This window comes from Camelus bactrianus, chromosome 18, assembly GCF_048773025.1.
Source record: "Camelus bactrianus isolate YW-2024 breed Bactrian camel chromosome 18, ASM4877302v1, whole genome shotgun sequence".
NCBI classification, from domain to species: domain Eukaryota; kingdom Metazoa; phylum Chordata; class Mammalia; order Artiodactyla; family Camelidae; genus Camelus; species Camelus bactrianus.
The window spans coordinates 44,639,994-44,660,067 of record NC_133556.1 but is presented as its reverse complement, the minus strand read 5'-3'; positions in this window follow the sequence as shown (position 1 = coordinate 44,660,067).

The window sequence follows — 20,074 nt, the reverse complement described above, 5'->3', positions numbered from 1 at the left end:
TTCACAGAAAAATCCTCTTGGAGCGAGTTCTACCCAATAGACATGCAATTTACATAGAACCGGCCATCGTGAAATTCCATGTTCCGAAAAAGCTACATGCATCACGGATTCGACAAATATTCACTACAAAGTCGTTAGCATAAGGATGACTGAACTTTCATCCACCATAAAAGCCATATTGACACTTTGAAGCATTTTCTCATATTTCGAAAGTTTTTCCTAATGCCCGTTTTGAAAATGAGGCCGAAATCGCAGAAAAAGCTCTTGGAGCGAGTTCTACCCAAGAGACATGTATTTTACATAGATTAGCTCACCGTGATATTCTGTGATCCGAACACGCTTCATGTATATCGGATTCGACAAATATTCACTACAGAGTTATTAGCATGCGGATTACCGAACTTTCATCCACCCTACAAGGCATATTTACATCGAGAATCTATTCATCTTATTTCGCAGAATTTTCCTAACGCCAGTTTCAAAAATCAGGCAGATTTCTCAGGAAAAACTCTTGGAGTGATTTCTAACCAAGAGAAATGTAATTTACATAAACTCCCAGGCCATGAAATCCCGTGTTTCGAACATGCTACATGCATAATGGATTCGACAAATATTCACTACAGATTTGTTAGCATGTGGATTAACGAACATTCATCACAATAGTTTGAATATTGATACTTAGAAGTATTTTCTCAGATTTTGCAGCGTTTTCCAAACGCCAGTTTCAAAAATGCAGCAGTTTTCGCAGAAAAATTCTCTTGGAGCGAGTTCTACCCAATAGAGAAGTAATTTACATTGTTTTAATCACCGTGAAATTCCACGTTCCGAACACGGTATATGCATCACGGATTAGAAAAAGATTTTTTAATATGTTGTGAAAATGTGGATTACCGAACTTTCTTTCAACATAAAGGCATATTTACACCTAGAAATATTTACTCTCATTTTGAAGCTTTCTCCAAACTTCAGATTCGATAATCATGCAATTTTCGCAGAAAAATTCTATTCTAGCTAGTTCTACCCAATAGAATTGTAATTTACATTGTTTCATTACGGTGAAATTCCGTTTTCCAAAAGCGCTCCATGAATCACGGTTTGAAAAATAATTACTACACTGTTATTAACATGTGGATTACCGGACTTTCATTCACCATTCAAGGCATATTGACACTTAGAAGCATTTTCTCAGATTTCACAGGGTTCTCCTAATGGCAGTTTTGAAAATGAGGCACATTTCGCAGAAAAATTCTCTTCAAGCGTGTTCTACCCAATAGACATGTAATTACCATTGTTTCCTTCAATAAGACATTCCGTATTCCGAACACGTTACATGCATCACGAATTCGACAAACATTCTTTAATGAGTGGGAGCATGTGGATTAGCGAACTTTCATCCACCATACAACGCATATTTACACCTAGAAGTGTTTATTCTGATTTCGCAGGTTTTTCCTAACATCCAGTTTCGAAAATCATGAAATTTTCGCAGAAAAATTCAATTCAAGTGAGTTCTATCCAGTAGAATTGTTATTATCTGTGTTTCTCTCACCGAGACATTCCATGTTCCGAAAAGGTTACATTCATCACGGCTTCGACAAACATTATTTAATGACCGTGAGCATGTGGATTACCGATGTTTCAACCACAATACAAGGCATATATACACCTAGAAATATTTACTTAGATTTCGCAGATTTTTCCTAACATCACTTACGGATATCAAGCAGTTTTCGCAGAAAAATTCTCTTGCTGCATGTTCGATCCAATAGACATCCCATTTTCATAGATACCGTCACCGTAACATTCCGTGTTCTGAAAAATTAACGTGCATATTGGATTCAGCAAATTTTCACAGCTGAGTTGTTAGAATGTGAATTACACATCTTTAATAAACCATTGAAGACATATTGTCACCTTAAAGCATTTGCTCAGATTTTGCAGCGTTTTCATAACACCAGTTTCCAAACAGAGGTAGATTTTACAGTAAAATGCTCCTGGAGCGGGTTCTCACCAATAGATATGTAACTTACATAGTTTCCTTCAACGTGACATTCCGTGTTCCGAACACACTACATACATAACGGATTTGAGAAACATTTTTAATGAGTTGTGTACATGTGTATTAAAGAACTTTCATCCACCATACAAGGCATATTTACACCTAGAAACTTTAACACTTAGTTTGCAGCTTTTTTCTAATAGCAGTTTCAAATATCAGGCAGTTTCCTAAGGAAAAAACTGTTGGAGCGTGTTCTACCCAATAGATATGTAAATTACATAGATTCTCCTGCTGTGAAATTCCGTGTTTCGAACATGCTACATGCAGATAGTATTCGACAAAATACACTACAGTGTTGTTTGCATGAGGATTAAAGTACTTTCATCACAATACAAGGCATATTGATGCTTAGAAGCATTTTCTCTGATTTCACAAAGCTTTCCCAACGCCAGTTTCGAAACTGAGGCAGAATTCACCGCAAAAAATCTTGGAGTGGGCTCAAAACAATAGACATGTAATTTACATAGATTCGCTCACCGTGAAATTCCGTGTTCTGAACAAGCTACATGCTTCTCGGAGTCGACAAATATTCACTACACAGTTGTTAGCAAGTGGATTACAGCACTTTCATCCACTATACATGGCTTACTGACACTTTGAAGAATTTTCTGAGATTTCACAATTTAGTTTTAATGCCAGGTTTGAAAATGAGGCAGAATTGTCAGGAAAATGCTCTTGGAGCGAGTTCTACCCAAAAGATATGTAATTTACCTCGTTTCACTCACCGTGACATTCCGTGTTCTGAACACGTTACATGCATCACGGATTCGACAAACATTCTTTAATGAGTGGTGAACATGTGTATTACCGAACTTTCATCCACCTTACAATGCATATTTATACATAGAAAGTTTTTTCTGATTTAGTAGATTTCTCCTAATGTCAGTTTTTAAATCATGCAGTTTTCGCAGAAAAATCCTCTTGGAGCGAGTTCTACCCAATAGACATGCAATTTACATAGAACCCGCCATCGTGTAATTCCATGTTCCGAAAAAGCTACATGCATCACGGATTCGACAATTATTCACTACAGAATCGTTAGCATAAGGATTACCGAAATTTCATCCACCATAAAATCCATATTGACACTTTGAAGCATTTTCTCATTTTTCGAAAGTTTTTCCTAATGCCCGTTTTGAAAATGAGGCCGAATTCTCAGAAAAAGCTCTTGGAGCGAGTTCTACCCAAGGGATATATATTTTACATAGATTCGCTCACCGTGATATTCTGTGTTCCGAACACGCTTCATGTATCTCGGATTCGGCAAATATTCACTACAGAGTTGTTAGCATGCGGATTACCAAACTTTCATCCACCCTACAAGGCATATTTACACCGTGAATCTTTTCATCTGAGTTCGCAGTGTTTTCCTAATGCCTGTTTCAAACATCAGGCAGAATTCTCAGGAAAAATCTCTTGGAGTGATTTCTAACCAAGAGAAATGTAATTTACATAATCTCCCTGGCCATGAAATCCCGTGTTCCGAACATGCTACATGCATAATCGATTCGACAAATATTCACTATAGATTTGTTAGCATGTGGATTACCGAACTTTCATCACAATAGTTTGAATATTGATACATAGAACTATTTTCTCAGAATTTGCTGCGTTTTCCTAACTCCAGATTCAAAAATGAAGCAGTTTTCAGAGAAAAATTCTCTTGGAGCGAGTTCTACCCAATAGAAATGCAATTTACATAGAACCAGCCATCGTGAATTTCCATGTTCCGAAAAAGCTACATGCATCACAGATTCGACAAATATTCACTACAGAGTCGTTAGCATAAGGATGACCGAACTTTCATCCACCATAAAAGCCATATTGACACTTTGAAGCATTTTCTCATATTTCGAAATTTTTTCCTAATGCCCGTTTTGAAAATGAGGCCGAAATCGCAGAAAAAGCTTTTGGAGCGAGTTCTACCCAAGAGACATGTATTTTACATAGATTAGCTCACCGTGATATTCTGTGTTCCGAACACGCTTCATGTATCTCGGATTCGACAAATATTCACTACAGAGTTGTTAGCATGCGGATTACCGAACTTTCATCCACCCTACAAGGCATATTTACACCGTGAATCTTTTCATCTGAGTTCGCAGTGTTTTCCTAATGCCAGTTTCGAACATCAGGCAGAATTCTCAGGAAAAATCTCTTGGAGTGATTTCTAACCAAGAGAAATGTAATTTACATAATCTCCCTGGCCATGAAATCCCGTGTTCCGAACATGCTACATGCATAATCGATTCAACAAATATTCACTATAGATTTGTTAGCATGTGGATTAGCGAACTTTCACCACAATAGAATGAATATTGATACTTAGAGGTATTTTTTCAGATTTTGCAGCGTTTTCCAAACGCCAGTTTAAAAAATGAAGCAGTTTTTGCAGAAAAATTCTCTTGGAGCGAGTTCTACCCAATAGAGAAGTAATTTACATTGTTTCAATCACCGTGAAATTCCACGTTCCGAACACGGTATATGCATCACGGATTAGAAAAAGATTCTTTAATATGTTGTGAAAATGTGGATTACCGAACTTTCTTTCAACATAAAGGCATATTTACACCTAGAAATATTTACTCTCATTTTGAAGCTTTCTCCAAACTTCAGATTCGATAATCATGCAATTTTCACAGAAAAATTCTATTCTAGCTAGTTGTACCCAATAGAATTGTAATTTACATTGTTCCATTAGAGTGAAATTCCGTTTTCCAAAAGCGCTCCATGAATCACGGTTTGAAAAATAATTACTACACTGTTATTTACATGTGGATTACCGGACTTTCATTCACCATTCAAGGCATATTGACACTTAGAAGCATTTTATCAGATTTCACCGTGTTCTCCTAATGGCAGTTTTGAAAATGAGGCACATTTCGCAGAAAAATTCTCTTCAAGCGGTTTCTACCCAATAGACATGTAATTACCATTGTTTCCTTCAATAAGACATTCCGTATTCCGAACACGTTACATGCATCACGAATTCGACAAACATTCTTGAATGAGTGGGAGCATGTGGATTACCGAACTTTCATCCACCATAAAAGGAATATTTACACCTAGAAGTGTTTATTCTGATTTCGCAGGTTTTTCCTAACACCCAGTTTCGAAAATCATGAAATTTTCGCAGAAAAATTCAATTCAAGTGAGTTCTATCCAGTAGAATTGTTATTATCTGTGTTTCACTCACCGAGACATTCCATGTTCCGAAAAGGTTACATTCATCACGGCTTCGACAAACATTATTTAATGACCGTGAGCATGTGGGTTACCGATGTTTCAACCACAATACAAGGCATATATACACCTAGAAATATTTACTTAATTTTCGCAGATTTTTCCTAACATCACTTACGGATATCAAGCATTTTTCGCAGAAAAATACTCTTGCTGCATGTTCGAACCAATAGACATCCCATTTTCATAGACACGGTCACCGTAACATTCCGTGTTCTGAAAAAGTAACGTGCATATTGGATTCAGCAAATTTTCACAGCTGAGTTGTTAGAATGTGAATTACACATCTTTAATAAACCATTGAAGACATTTTGTCACCTTAAAGCATTTGCTCAGATTTTGCAGCGTTTTCATAACAACAGTTTCCAAACAGAGGTAGATTTTACAGTAAAATGCTCCTGGAGCGGGTTCTCACCAATAGATATGTAATTTACATAGTTTCCTTCAACGTGACATTCCGTGTTCCGAACACACTACATACATCACGGATTTGAGAAACATTTTTTATGAGTTGTGTACATGTGTATTAAAGAACTTTGATCCACCATACAAGGCATATTTACACCTAGAAACTTTAACACTTAGTTTGCAGCTTTTTTCTAATAGCAGTTTCAAATATCAGGCAGTTTCCTAAGGAAAAAACTGTTGGAGCGTGTTCTACCCAATAGATATGTAAATTACATAGAATCTCCTGCTGTGAAATTCCGTGTTTCGAACACGCTACATGCAGATAGTATTCGACAAAATACACTACAGTGTTGTTTGCATGTGGATTAAAGTACTTTCATCACAATAAAAGGCATATTGATGCTTAGAAGCATTTTCTCTGATTTCACAAAGCTTTCCCAACGCCAGTTTCGAAACTGAGGCAGAATTCACCGCAAAAAATCTTGGAGTGGGCTCAAAACAATAGACATGTAATTTACATAGATTCGCTCACCGTGAAATTCCGTGTTCTGAACAAGCTACATGCTTCTCGGAGTCGACAAATATTCACTACACAGTTGTTAGCAAGTGGATTACAGCACTTTCATCCACTATACATGGCTTACTGACACTTTGAAGAATTTTCTGAGATTTCACAATTTAGTTTTAATGCCAGGTTTGAAAATGAGGCAGAATTGTCAGGAAAATGCTCTTGGAGCGAGTTCTACCCAAAAGGTATGTAATTTACCTCGTTTCACTCACCGTGACATTCCGTGTTCTGAAAACGTTACATGCATCACGGATTCGACAAACATTCTTTAATGAGTGGTGAACATGTGTATTACCGAACTTTCATCCACCTTACAATGCATATTTATACATAGAAAGTTTTTTCTGATTTAGTAGATTTCTCCTAATGTCAGTTTTTAAATCATGCAGTTTTCACAGAAAAATCCTCTTGGAGCGAATTCTACCCAATAGACATGCAATTTACATAGAACCGGCCATCGTGAAATTCCATGTTCCGAAAAAGCTACATGCATCACGGATTCGACAAATATTCACTACAAAGTCGTTAGCATAAGGATGACCGAACTTTCATCCACCATAAAAGCCATATTGACACTTTGAAGCATTTTCTAATATTTCGAAAGTTTTTCCTAATGCCCGTTTTGAAAATGAGGCCGAATTCTCAGAAAAAGCTCTTGGAGCGAGTTCTACCCAAGAGACATGTATTTTACATAGATTAGCTCACCGTGATATTCTGTGTTCCGAACACGCTTCATGTATATCGGATTCGACAAATATTCACTACAGAGTTATTAGCATGCGGATTACCGAACTTTCATCCACCCTACAAGGCATATTTACATCGAAAATCTATTCATCTTATTTCGCAACATTTTCCTAACGCCAGTTTCAAAAATCAGGCAGATTTCTCAGGAAAAATCTCTTGGAGTGATTTCTAACCAAGAGAAATGTAATTTACATAAACTCCCTGGCCATGAAATCCCGTGTTCCGAACATGCTACATGCATAATGGATTCGACAAATATTCACTACAGATTTGTTAGCATGTGGATTAACGAACATTCATCACAATAGTTTGAATATTGATACTTAGAAGTATTTTCTCAGATTTTGCAGCGTTTTCCAAACGCCAGTTTCAAAAATGCAGCAGTTTTCGCAGAAAAATTCTCTTGGAGCGAGTTCTACGCAATAGAGGAGTAATTTACATTGTTTTAATCACCGTGAAATTCCACATTCCAAACACTGTATATGCATCATGGATTAGAAAAAGATTCTTTAATATGTTGTGAAAATGTGGATTACCGAACTTTCTTCCAACATAAAGGCATATTTACACCTAGAAATATTTACTCTCATTTTGAAGCTTTCTCCAAACTTCAGATTCGATAATCATGCAATTTTCGCAGAAAAATTCTATTCTAGCTAGTTCTACTCAATAGAATTGTAATTTACATTGTTTCATTACAGTGAAATTCCGTTTTCGAAAAGCGCTCCATGAATCACGGTTTGAAAAATAATTACTACACTGTTATTAACATGTGGATTACCGGACTTTCATTCACCATTCAAGGCATATTGACACTTAGAAGCATTTTCTCAGATTTCACAGGGTTCTCCTAATGGCAGTTTTGAAAATGAGGCACTTTTCGCAGAAAAATTCTCTTCAAGCGGGTTCTACCCAATAGACATGTAATTACCATTGTTTCCTTCAATAAGACATTCCGTATTCCGAACACGTTACATGCATCACGAATTCGACAAACATTCTTTAATGAGTGGGAGCATGTGGATTAGCGAACTTTCATCCACCATACAACGCATATTTACACCTAGAAGTGTTTATTCTGATTTCGCAGGTTTTTCCTAACATCCAGTTTCGAAAATCATGAAATTTTCGCAGAAAAATTCAATTCAAGTGAGTTCTATCCAGTAGAATTGTTATTATCTGTGTTTCACTCACCGAGACATTCCATGTTCCGAAAAGGTTACATTCATCACGGCTTCGACAAACATTATTTAATGACCGTGAGCATGTGGATTACCGATGTTTCAACCACAATACAAGGCATATATACACCTAGAAATATTTACTTAGATTTCGCAGATTTTTCCTAACATCACTTACGGATATCAAGCAGTTTTCGCAGAAAAATTCTCTTGCTGCATGTTCGATCCAATAGACATCCCATTTTCATAGATACAGTCACCGTAACATTCCGTGTTCTGAAAAATTAACGTGCATATTGGAATCAGCAAATTTTCACAGCTGAGTTGTTAGAATGTGAATTACACATCTTTAATAAACCATTGAAGACATATTGTCACCTTAAAGCATTTGCTCAGATTTTGCAGCGTTTTCATAACAACAGTTTCCAAACAGAGGTAGATTTTACAGTAAAATGCTCCTGGAGCGGGTTCTCACCAATAGATATGTAACTTACATAGTTTCCTTCAACGTGACATTCCGTGTTCCGAACACACTACATACATAACGGATTTGAGAAACATTTTTAATGAGTTGTGTACATGTGTATTAAAGAACTTTCATCCACCATACAAGGCATATTTACACCTAGAAACTTTAACACTTAGTTTGCAGCTTTTTTCTAATAGCAGTTTCAAATATCAGGCAGTTTCCTAAGGAAAAAACTGTTGGAGCGTGTTCTACCCAATAGATATGTAAATTACATAGATTCTCCGGCTGTGAAATTCCGTGTTTCGAACACGCTACATGCAGATAGTATTCGACAAAATACACTACAGTGTTGTTTGCATGAGGATTAAAGTACTTTCATCACAATACAAGGCATATTGATGCTTAGAAGCATTTTCTCTGATTTCACAAAGCTTTCCAAACGCCAGTTTCGAAACTGAGGCAGAATTCACGGCAAAAAATCTTGGAGTGGGCTCAAAACAATAGACATGTAATTTACATAGATTCGCTCACCGTGAAATTCCGTGTTCTGAACAAGCTACATGCTTCTCGGAGTCGACAAATATTCACTACACAGTTGTTAGCAAGTGGATTACAGCACTTTCATCCACTATACATGGCTTACTGACACTTTGAAGAATTTTCTGAGATTTCACAATTTAGTTTTAATGCCAGGTTTGAAAATGAGGCAGAATTGTCAGGAAAATGCTCTTGGAGCGAGTTCTACCCAAAAGATATGTAATTTACCTCTTTTCAATTACCGTGACATTCCGTGTTCTGAACACGTTACATGCATCACGGATTCGACAAGCATTCTTTAATGAGTGGTGAACATGTGTATTACCGAACTTTCATCCACCTTACAATGCATATTTATACATAGAAAGTTTTTTCTGATTTAGTTGATTTCTCCTAATGTCAGTTTTTAAATCATGCAGTTTTCACAGAAAAATCCTCTTGGAGCGAGTTCTACCCAATAGACATGCAATTTACATACAACACGCCATCGTGTAATTCCATGTTCCGAAAAAGCTACATGCACCACGGATTCGACAATTATTCACTACAGAATCGTTAGCATAAGGATTACCGAACTTTCATCCACCATAAAATCCATATTGACACTTTGAAGCATTTTCTCATTTTTCGAAAGTTTTTCCTAACGCCCGTTTTGAAAATGAGGCCGAATTCTCAGAAAAAGCTCTTGGAGCGAGTTCTACCCAGGGATATGTATTTTACATGGATTCGCTCACCGTGATATTCTGTGTTCCGAACACGCATCATGTATCTCGGATTCGGCAAATATTCACTACAGAGTTGTTAGCATGCGGATTACCGAACTTTCATCCACCCTACAAGGCATATTTACACCGTGAATCTTCATCTGAGTTCGCAGTGTTTTCCTAATGCCAGTTTCGAACATCAGGCAGAATTCTCAGGAAAAATCTCTTGGAGTGATTTCTAACCAAGAGAAATGTAATTTACATAATCTCCCTGGCCATGAAATCCCGTGTTCCGAACATGCTACATGCATAATCGATTCGACAAATATTCACTATAGATTTGTTAGCATGTGGATTACCGAACTTTCATCACAATAGTTTGAATATTGATACATAGAAATATTTTCTCAGATTTTGCAGCGTTTTCCTAACTCCAGATTCAAAAATGAAGCAGTTTTCAGAGAAAAATTCTCTTGGAGCGAGTTCTACCCAATAGAAATGCAATTTACATAGAACCAGCCATCGTGAATTTCCATGTTCCGAAAAAGCTACATGCATCACAGATTCGACAAATATTCACTACAGAGTCGTTAGCATAAGGATGACCGAACTTTCATCCACCATAAAAGCCATATTGACACTTTGAAGCATTTTCTCATATTTCGAAATTTTTTCCTAATGCCCGTTTTGAAAATGAGGCCGAAATCGCAGAAAAAGCTTTTGGAGCGAGTTCTACCCAAGAGACATGTATTTTACATAGATTAGCTCACCGTGATATTCTGTGTTCCGAACACGCTTCATGTATCTCGGATTCGACAAATATTCACTACAGAGTTGTTAGCATGCGGATTACCGAACTTTCATCCACCCTACAAGGCATATTTACACCGTGAATCTTTTCATCTGAGTTCGCAGTGTTTTCCTAATGCCAGTTTCGAACATCAGGCAGAATTCTCAGGAAAAATCTCTTGGAGTGATTTCTAACCAAGAGAAATGTAATTTACATAATCTCCCTGGCCATGAAATCCCGTGTTCCGAACATGCTACATGCATAATCGATTCAACAAATATTCACTATAGATTTGTTAGCATGTGGATTAGCGAACTTTCACCACAATAGAATGAATATTGATACTTAGAGGTATTTTTTCAGATTTTGCAGCGTTTTCCAAACGCCAGTTTAAAAAATGAAGCAGTTTTTGCAGAAAAATTCTCTTGGAGCGAGTTCTACCCAATAGAGAAGTAATTTACATTGTTTCAATCACCGTGAAATTCCACGTTCCGAACACGGTATATGCATCACGGATTAGAAAAAGATTCTTTAATATGTTGTGAAAATGTGGATTACCGAACTTTCTTTCAACATAAAGGCATATTTACACCTAGAAATATTTACTCTCATTTTGAAGCTTTCTCCAAACTTCAGATTCGATAATCATGCAATTTTCACAGAAAAATTCTATTCTAGCTAGTTGTACCCAATAGAATTGTAATTTACATTGTTCCATTAGAGTGAAATTCCGTTTTCCAAAAGCGCTCCATGAATCACGGTTTGAAAAATAATTACTACACTGTTATTTACATGTGGATTACCGGACTTTCATTCACCATTCAAGGCATATTGACACTTAGAAGCATTTTATCAGATTTCACCGTGTTCTCCTAATGGCAGTTTTGAAAATGAGGCACATTTCGCAGAAAAATTCTCTTCAAGCGGTTTCTACCCAATAGACATGTAATTACCATTGTTTCCTTCAATAAGACATTCCGTATTCCGAACACGTTACATGCATCACGAATTCGACAAACATTCTTGAATGAGTGGGAGCATGTGGATTACCGAACTTTCATCCACCATAAAAGGAATATTTACACCTAGAAGTGTTTATTCTGATTTCGCAGGTTTTTCCTAACACCCAGTTTCGAAAATCATGAAATTTTCGCAGAAAAATTCAATTCAAGTGAGTTCTATCCAGTAGAATTGTTATTATCTGTGTTTCACTCACCGAGACATTCCATGTTCCGAAAAGGTTACATTCATCACGGCTTCGACAAACATTATTTAATGACCGTGAGCATGTGGGTTACCGATGTTTCAACCACAATACAAGGCATATATACACCTAGAAATATTTACTTAAGTTTCGCAGATTTTTCCTAACATCACTTACGGATATCAAGCATTTTTCGCAGAAAAATACTCTTGCTGCATGTTCGAACCAATAGACATCCCATTTTCATAGATACGGTCACCGTAACATTCCGTGTTCTGAAAAATTAACGTGCATATTGGATTCAGCAAATTTTCACAGCTGAGTTGTTAGAATGTGAATTACACATCTTTAATAAACCATTGAAGACATTTTGTCACCTTAAAGCATTTGCTCAGATTTTGCAGCGTTTTCATAACAACAGTTTCCAAACAGAGGTAGATTTTACAGTAAAATGCTCCTGGAGCGGGTTCTCACCAATAGATATGTAATTTACATAGTTTCCTTCAACGTGACATTCCGTGTTCCGAACACACTACATACATCACGGATTTGAGAAACATTTTTAATGAGTTGTGTACATGTGTATTAAAGAACTTTGATCCACCATACAAGGCATATTTACACCTAGAAACTTTAACACTTAGTTTGCAGCTTTTTTCTAATAGCAGTTTCAAATATCAGGCAGTTTCCTAAGGAAAAAACTGTTGGAGCGTGTTCTACCCAATAGATATGTAAATTACATAGAATCTCCTGCTGTGAAATTCCGTGTTTCGAACACGCTACATGCAGATAGTATTCGACAAAATACACTACAGTGTTGTTTGCATGTGGATTAAAGTACTTTCATCACAATACAAGGCATATTGATGCTTAGAAGCATTTTCTCTGATTTCACAAAGCTTTCCCAACGCCAGTTTCGAAACTGAGGCAGAATTCACCGCAAAAAATCTTGGAGTGGGCTCAAAACAATAGACATGTAATTTACATAGATTCGCTCACCGTGAAATTCCGTGTTCTGAACAAGCTACATGCTTCTCGGAGTCGACAAATATTCACTACACAGTTGTTAGCAAGTGGATTACAGCACTTTCATCCACTATACATGGCTTAATGACACTTTGAAGAATTTTCTGAGATTTCACAGGTTAGTTTTAATGCCAGGTTTGAAAATGAGGCAGAATTGTCCGGAAAATGCTCTTGGAGCGAGTTCTACCCAAAAGGTATGTAATTTACCTCGTTTCACTCACCGTGACATTCCGTGTTCTGAAAACGTTACATGCATCACGGATTCGACAAACATTCTTTAATGAGTGGTGAACATGTGTATTACCGAACTTTCATCCACCTTACAATGCATATTTATACATAGAAAGTTTTTTCTGATTTAGTAGATTTCTCCTAATGTCAGTTTTTAAATCATGCAGTTTTCACAGAAAAATCCTCTTGGAGCGAGTTCTACCCAATAGACATGCAATTTACATAGAACCGGCCATCGTGAAATTCCATGTTCCGAAAAAGCTACATGCATCACGGATTCGACAAATATTCACTACAAAGTCGTTAGCATAAGGATGACCGAACTTTCATCCACCATAAAAGCCATATTGACACTTTGAAGCATTTTCTCATATTTCGAAAGTTTTTCCTAATGCCCGTTTTGAAAATGAGGCCGAATTCTCAGAAAAAGCTCTTGGAGCGAGTTCTACCCAAGAGACATGTATTTTACATAGATTAGCTCACCGTGATATTCTGTGTTCCGAACACGCTTCATGTATATCGGATTCGACAAATATTCACTACAGAGTTATTAGCATGCAGATTACCGAACTTTCATCCACCCTACAAGGCATATTTACATCGAAAATCTATTCATCTTATTTCGCAACATTTTCCTAACGCCAGTTTCAAAAATCAGGCAGATTTCTCAGGAAAAATCTCTTGGAGTGATTTCTAACCAAGAGAAATGTAATTTACATAAACTCCCTGGCCATGAAATCCCGTGTTCCGAACATGCTACATGCATAATGGATTCGACAAATATTCACTACAGATTTGTTAGCATGTGGATTAACGAACATTCATCACAATAGTTTGAATATTGATACTTAGAAGTATTTTCTCAGATTTTGCAGCGTTTTCCAAACGCCAGTTTCAAAAATGCAGCAGTTTTCGCAGAAAAATTCTCTTGGAGCGAGTTCTACGCAATAGAGGAGTAATTTACATTGTTTTAATCACCGTGAAATTCCACATTCCAAACACTGTATATGCATCATGGATTAGAAAAAGATTCTTTAATATGTTGTGAAAATGTGGATTACCGAACTTTCTTCCAACATAAAGGCATATTTACACCTAGAAATATTTACTCTCATTTTGAAGCTTTCTCCAAACTTCAGATTCGATAATCATGCAATTTTCGCAGGAAAATTCTATTCTAGCTAGTTCTACTCAATAGAATTGTAATTTACATTGTTTCATTACAGTGAAATTCCGTTTTCCAAAAGCGCTCCATGAATCACGGTTTGAAAAATAATTACTACACTGTTATTAACATGTGGATTACCGGACTTTCATTCACCATTCAAGGCATATTGACACTTAGAAGCATTTTCTCAGATTTCACAGGGTTCTCCTAATGGCAGTTTTGAAAATGAGGCACTTTTCGCAGAAAAATTCTCTTCAAGCGGGTTCTACCCAATAGACATGTAATTACCATTGTTTCCTTCAATAAGACATTCCGTATTCCGAACACGTTACATGCATCACGAATTCGACAAACATTCTTTAATGAGTGGGAGCATGTGGATTAGCGAACTTTCATCCACCATACAACGCATATTTACACCTAGAAGTGTTTATTCTGATTTCGCAGGTTTTTCCTAACATCCAGTTTCGAAAATCAGGAAATTTTCGCAGAAAAATTCAATTCAAGTGAGTTCTATCCAGTAGAATTGTTATTATCTGTGTTTCACTCACCGAGACATTCCATGTTCCGAAAAGGTTACATTCATCACGGCTTCGACAAACATTATTTAATGACCGTGAGCATGTGGATTACCGATGTTTCAACCACAATACAAGGCATATATACACCTAGAAATATTTACTTAGATTTCGCAGATTTTTCCTAACATCACTTACGGATATCAAGCAGTTTTCGCAGAAAAATTCTCTTGCTGCATTTTCGATCCAATAGACATCCCATTTTCATAGATACCGTCACCGTAACATTCCGTGTTCTGAAAAATTAACGTGCATATTGGAATCAGCAAATTTTCACAGCTGAGTTGTTAGAATGTGAATTACACATCTTTAATAAACCATTGAAGACATATTGTCACCTTAAAGCATTTGCTCAGATTTTGCAGCGTTTTCATAACAACAGTTTCCAAACAGAGGTAGATTTTACAGTAAAATGCTCCTGGAGCGGGTTCTCACCAATAGATATGTAACTTACATAGTTTCCTTCAACGTGACATTCCGTGTTCCGAACACACTACATACATAACGGATTTGAGAAACATTTTTAATGAGTTGTGTACATGTGTATTAAAGAACTTTCATCCACCATACAAGGCATATTTACACCTAGAAACTTTAACACTTAGTTTGCAGCTTTTTTCTAATAGCAGTTTCAAATATCAGGCAGTTTCCTAAGGAAAAAACTGTTGGAGCGTGTTCTACCCAATAGATATGTAAATTACATAGATTCTCCTGCTGTGAAATTCCGTGTTTCGAACACGCTACATGCAGATAGTATTCGACAAAATACACTACAGTGTTGTTTGCATGAGGATTAAAGTACTTTCATCACAATACAAGGCATATTGATGCTTAGAAGCATTTTCTCTGATTTCACAAAGCTTTCCAAACGCCAGTTTCGAAACTGAGGCAGAATTCACGGCAAAAAATCTTGGAGTGGGCTCAAAACAATAGACATGTAATTTACATAGATTCGATCACCGTGAAATTCCGTGTTCTGAACAAGCTACATGCTTCTCGGAGTCGACAAATATTCACTACACAGTTGTTAGCAAGTGGATTACAGCACTTTCATCCACTATACATGGCTTACTGACACTTTGAAGAATTTTCTGAGATTTCACAATTTAGTTTTAATGCCAGGTTTGAAAATGAGGCAGAATTGTCAGGAAAATGCTCTTGGAGCGAGTTCTACCCAAAAGATATGTAATTTACCTCTTTTCAATTACCGTGACATTCCGTGTTCTGAACACGTTACATGCATCACGGATTCGACAAACATTCTTTAATGAGTGGTGAACATGTGTATTACCGAACTTTCATCCACCTTACAATGCATATTTATACATAGAAAGTTTTTTCTGATTTAGTTGATTTCTCCTAATGTCAGTTTTTAAATCATGCAGTTTTCACAGAAAAATCCTCTTGGAGCGAGTTCTACCCAATAGACATGCAATTTACATACAACACGCCATCGTGTAATTCCATGTTCCGAAAAAGCTACATGCACCACGGATTCGACAATTATTCACTACAGAATCGTTAGCATAAGGATTACCGAACTTTCATCCACCATAAAATCCATATTGACACTTTGAAGCATTTTCTCATTTTTCGAAAGTTTTTCCTAACGCCCGTTTTGAAAATGAGGCCGAATTCTCAGAAAAAGCTCTTGGAGCGAGTTCTACCCAGGGATATGTATTTTACATGGATTCGCTCACCGTGATATTCTGTGTTCCGAACACGCATCATGTATCTCGGATTCGGCAAATATTCACTACAGAGTTGTTAGCATGCGGATTACCGAACTTTCATCCACCCTACAAGGCATATTTACACCGTGAATCTTCATCTGAGTTCGCAGTGTTTTCCTAATGCCAGTTTCGAACATCAGGCAGAATTCTCAGGAAAAATCTCTTGGAGTGATTTCTAACCAAGAGAAATGTAATTTACATAATCTCCCTGGCCATGAAATCCCGTGTTCCGAAAATGCTACATGCATAATCGATTCGACAAATATTCACTATAGATTTGTTAGCATGTGGATTACCGAACTTTCATCACAATAGTTTGAATATTGATACATAGAAATATTTTCTCAGATTTTGCAGCGTTTTCCTAACTCCAGATTCAAAAATGAAGCAGTTTTCAGAGAAAAATTCTCTTGGAGCGAGTTCTACCCAATAGAAATGCAATTTACATAGAACCAGCCATCGTGAATTTCCATGTTCCGAAAAAGCTACATGCATCACGGATTCGACAAATATTCACTACAGAGTCATTAGCATAAGGATTACCGAACTTTCATCCACCATATAAGCCATATTGACACTTTGAAGCATTTTCTCATATTTCGAAAATTTTTCCTAATGCCCGTTTTGAAAATGAGGCCGAATTCTCAGAAAAAGCTCTTGGAGCGTGTTCTACCCAAGAGACATGTATTTTACATAGATTCGCTCACCGTGATATTCTGTGTTCCGAACACGCTTCATGTATATCGGATTCGACAAATATTCACTACAGAGTTGTTAGCATGTGGATTACCGAACCTTCATCCACCCTACAATACATATTTACACCGTGAAACTATTCATCTGAGTTCGCAGTGTTTTCCTAATCCCAGTTTCGAACATCAGGCAGAATTCTCAGGAAAAATCTTTTGGAGTGATTTCTAACCAAGAGAAATGTAATTTACATAATCTCCCTGGCATTGAAATCCCATGTTCCGAACATGCTACATGCATAATGGATTCGACAAATATTCACTACAGATTTGTTAGCATGTGGATTAGTGAACTTTCATCACAATAGATTGAATATTGATACTTAGAACTCTTTTCTCAGATCTTGCAGCGTTTTCCAAACGCCAGTTTCAAAAATGCAGCAGTGTTCGCAGAAAAATACTCTTGGAGCGAGTTCTACCCAATAGAGAAGTAATTTATATTGTTTCAATCACCGTGAAATTCCACGTTCCGAACACGGTATATGCATCACGTATTAGAAAAAGATTCTTTAATATGTTGTGAAAATGTGGATTACCGAACTTTCTTCCAACATAAAGGCATATTTACACCTAGAAATATTTACTCTCATTTTGAAGCTTTCTCCAAACTTCAGATTCGATAATCATGCAATTTTCACAGAAAAATTCTATTCTAGCTAGTTGTACCCAATAGAATTGTAATTTACATTGTTTCATTAGAGTGAAATTCCGTTTTCCAAAAGCGCTCCATGAATCACGGTTTGAAAAATAATTACTACACTGTTATTAACATGTGGATTACCGGACTTTCATTCACCATTCAAGGCATATTGACACTTAGAAGCATTTTATCAGATTTCACCGTGTTCTCCTAATGGCAGTTTTGAAAATGCGGCACATTTCGCAAAAAAATTCTCTTCAAGCGGGTTCTACCCAATAGACATGTAATTACCATTGTTTCCTTCAATAAGACATTCCGTATTCCGAACACGTTACATGCATCACGAATTCAACAAACATTCTTGAATGAGTGGGAGCATGTGGATTACCGAACTTTCATCCACCATACAACGCATATTTACACCTAGAAGTGTTTATTCTGATTTCGCAGGTTTTTCCTAACATCCAGTTTCGAAAATCATGAAATTTTCGCAGAAAAATTCAATTCAAGTGAGTTCTATCCAGTAGAATTGGTATTATCTGAGTTTCACTCACCGAAACATTCCATGTTCCGAAAACGTTACATTCATCACGGCTTCGACAAACATTATTTAATGACCGTGAGCATGTGGGTTACCGATGTTTCAACCACAATACAAGGCATATATACACCTAGAAATATTTACTTAAATTTCGCAGATTTTTCCTAACATCACTTACGGATATCAAGCAGTTTTCGCAGAAAAATTCTCTTGCTTCATGTTCGATCCAATAGACATCCCATTTTCATAGATACCGTCACCGTAACATTCCGTGTTCTGAAAAATTAACGTGCATATTGGATTCAGCAAATTTTCACAGCTGAGTTGTTAGAATGTGAATTACACATCTTTAATAAACCATTGAAGACATATTGTCACCTTAAAGCATTTGCTCAGATTTTGCAGCGTTTTCATAACAACAGTTTCCAAACAGAGGTAGATTTTACAGTAAAATGCTCCTGGAGCGGGTTCTCACCAATAGATATGTAATTTACATAGTTTCCTTCAACGTGACATTCCGTGTTCCGAACACACTACATACATAACGGATTTGAGAAACATTTTTAATGAGTTGTGTACATGTGTATTAAAGAACTTTCATCCACCATACAAGGAATATTTACACCTAGAAACTTTAACACTTAGTTTGCAGCTTTTTTCTAATAGCAGTTTCAAATATCAGGCAGTTTCCTAAGGAAAAAACTGTTGGAGCGTGTTCTACCCAATAGATATGTAAATTACATAGATTCTCCTGCTGTGAAATTCCGTGTTTCGAACACGCTACATGCAGATAGTATTCGACAAAATACACTACAGTGTTGTTTGCATGTGGATTAAAGTACTTTCATCACAATACAAGGCATATTGATGCTTAGAAGCATTTTCTCTGATTTCACAAAGCTTTCCAAACGCCAGTTTCGAAACTGAGGCAGAATTCACGGCAAAAACTCTTGGAGTGGGCTCTAAACAATAGACATGTAATTTACATAGATTCGATCACCGTGAAATTCCGTGTTCTGAAAAAGCTACATGCTTCTCGGAGTCGACAAATATTCACTACACAGTTGTTAGCAAGTGGATTACAGCACTTTCATCCACTATACATGGCTTACTGACACTTTGAAAAATTTTCTGAGATTTCACAATTTAGTTTTAATGCCAGGTTTGAAAATGAGGCAGAATTGTCAGGAAAATGCTCTTGGAGCGAGTTCTACCCAAAAGATATGTAATTTACCTCGTTTCACTCACCGTGACATTCCGTGTTCTGAACACGTTACATGCATCACGGATTCGACAAACATTCTTTAAAGAGTGGTGAACATGTGTATTACCGAACTTTCATCCACCTTACAATGCATATTTATACATAGAAAGTTTTTTCTGATTTAGTAGATTTCTCCTAATGTCAGTTTTTAAATCATGCAGTTTTCACAGAAAAATCCTCTTGGAGCGAGTTCTACCCAATAGACATGCAATTTACATACAACCCGCCATCGTG